Source organism: Lathyrus oleraceus, chromosome 6 (genome assembly GCF_024323335.1).
Source record: "Lathyrus oleraceus cultivar Zhongwan6 chromosome 6, CAAS_Psat_ZW6_1.0, whole genome shotgun sequence".
In the NCBI taxonomy this organism is placed as follows: domain Eukaryota; kingdom Viridiplantae; phylum Streptophyta; class Magnoliopsida; order Fabales; family Fabaceae; genus Lathyrus; species Lathyrus oleraceus.
The window spans coordinates 175014882-175017687 of NC_066584.1; positions in this window are offsets into that span (position 1 = coordinate 175014882).

Genomic DNA, 2806 nt, shown 5'->3' on the forward strand with positions numbered 1-2806 from the left:
GCCAGCGTTTAGCCTTTAGAACGTCGACCTACACAGTCGTTCACAAAACAAAACACACCAATTATTCGTAGTAGCCTGAACTACGAATGCTCTGATTTCCTTATTGCACCATAAGGATACGTAGGCAGAAGATTGTTGTATCTTCGCGAGCACACTAATAAAAAAAACCTCCCATTTCCCCCTCCTGAGGTCTTCATCCATATTTATCATCAATTCTAATTACTCGAAGCAAGCAAATAACAGTCAACTAACGTTCAAATAGCAAATCAGACTAAAAGGTTCCCGTTGAGTACAACGGACGTGAGGGGTGCTAATACCTTCCCCTTGCGTAATCGACTCCCTAACCCGAATATGGTTGTGACGACCATTATTCTTTTCCTAAAGGTTTTCTCGATATTTTCCTATTCCTTCATTGGGATAAATAAAGTTCGGTGGCGACTCTGTTCGAACATTTTTCCGCGTTCCATCGCGAGGGATCGCATTTTTTGAGGTGCGACAAAGAGCAAGGTACAAACTTTTCTTGATTCCAAGACGTCCTCATTTATGCCTCAAGGCCTTCAAATTAACAATACTTATTCACTAATCTTGCGGGTCCATTTGTCCATGCTATGGAAGAAATTATTGAGAATATATACGAAGATGATTATCATATTGTTCTCAATGAGCATGATAACCTTCAACTCTGAAGAAAGCTAGCCCAGTAGTGAACCAAGCATGAGAGAGCATCCTTTGTATTGGAAATCATTTGGCTACTTCAGCATTTTCATTTTTATTTTCTTTGCATGTTGAACACTTATTTGCTTTTAAGTGTTGTTGTTTTCCTTTAATGGTAATATTAATGAAATGATCATACATGTTTTGAACAAATCCTTTCGTATTCACTCATCTTTTTGATTTATATGAAAAAACAAAATATTTCTCCCATTCACCTATCAAAAAAAAATTTAGCAAAGATTGAAGGGAGGATGACGAAAACAAAATACCCGTAATTGTTAACTGTATGCTTTCGGATAAGATCATGTTGATGATGTAGAAACATTGTTTCAAATCCCCAAACATTGGAGAGATAATGAGTTAATCCCTAGTCAGCCACTTCAAGCCTAGAAGTAGGTGTTTCTTTCGGATCCACAAACCCTTGCATTAAACTCAGGGCAGGGTAGTGTTCAGTTAACCTGAGACTGTCATACCCCAAAATTTGCCCTCCTTCTCGCCTTTTTCATATGACTATAACTTGATATCCATATAACCTCATTCATGTGCATTCATTCATTCATAATTAACATCTGCTAATAGGTATCATGGATTTAGGGTTTGTAGTTGATAAAATCAGGGTCGGATTGAAGTTTATGGCATTGCACATCATATGGATTGAAGCCCTAGTTCATGGCTTTGATAGTCAAGGATCTTGGGCATGAACTGTCGTTTGGTGGACATTCACTTGGTTTGATTCATGGCATTGACATAAGTCGCTGGTTCAGGATATTGTGATCCATATTCGTTTGTCCGTGAGAAAATACGCATTTTGTGCCTAGGTTGACTTTTTGGTCAACCAATTGACCAAAGTCAACTGTCAACCTCTAAATCCTTAATCACGTGATCCATAGTCATTTCATCGATTTCGAATTAATTCTAGAAGTTTTGAATGAATTTTTAAAGGTTCAAATTTGATTTTAATTCAGAATTTGATTCTTGAGATTCAAATCAACTTTGGAGATTTAGTTTGATTTCGAGGAAAATATCTCATCATTTCTTTTTTAGCCGATTATTTTAGAAATAACATTGTTTTAATTACAAATTAATTTTGACATTTCTTTTATTATTAGAATTTCTTGTTTACTTGATTTTATTAGTGAACCATTTAAGTCCATATCCAAAATCCATTCATAATCCATATCCATATGGTTTAACCCATTTCCATTATCCATTTCCACGTTTATTTCCATCAAGTATCCATTATCCATTAAAACAATTAACCATTATCCATTACATATGGAACCATTCACCAAAATCATCATCCAAATCATACTTTACATTATCCAAATAACATTTTACATTTATTAATATACATTAAGAAAAATAAAAGGCAATGTACATGAAGCACAACCTACACATGCAAATGACAGTAGAACCAAAACAAATATACACGCCAGCTGCATACAAGCCAATGCTAAATGACATGAAACGGAAATCAATGCCAACAGCAGCTGATACACTGCAGAACAAACCAATAACAACAACAACAAAAAAATCTAGCATACACCAAATGTCGTATTACGCATTACAATATCAAAACCGTGTGCACAAGGACCTATCCTGCAATGCCGTCCGAATCCAAACAACAAAGCGCAACTGAAAACCAACACCAACTGCAAACGGCGATCCAACAGTTGAGCCAAAACAACAAGTTGCAGCATGCAACACAACTTCAAACGCAGCGTACCGTCTGCAGAACAAAACGCTGCAGACAGCAGCAACACTAACAGCCATACCAATTGCAGTGTGCAAGCCAAGTCGAGCTGCATAACACGGAAACAAAACCAAGACGCACGGCTACAACTGCATAAAATCAAGTCCAAACTGCAAAGCCAGCAGCTAGCTTATTTTAACCTGCAATAAAAATCATGCAAACAATTTAACATTTTCGATTTAAATCTTCTCTAATAACCAACCTGTAAAGAAAAAACTAACAAAATCTCAAACAGAATTCCGTTACCCTCTCGTCCCTATAAAATCCAGTTGCCAGTTCTAACAAAAGGGGATTGCTCGCTCATTCCTTTTCCACCACCTTCGATTCCTCTCTCCACCT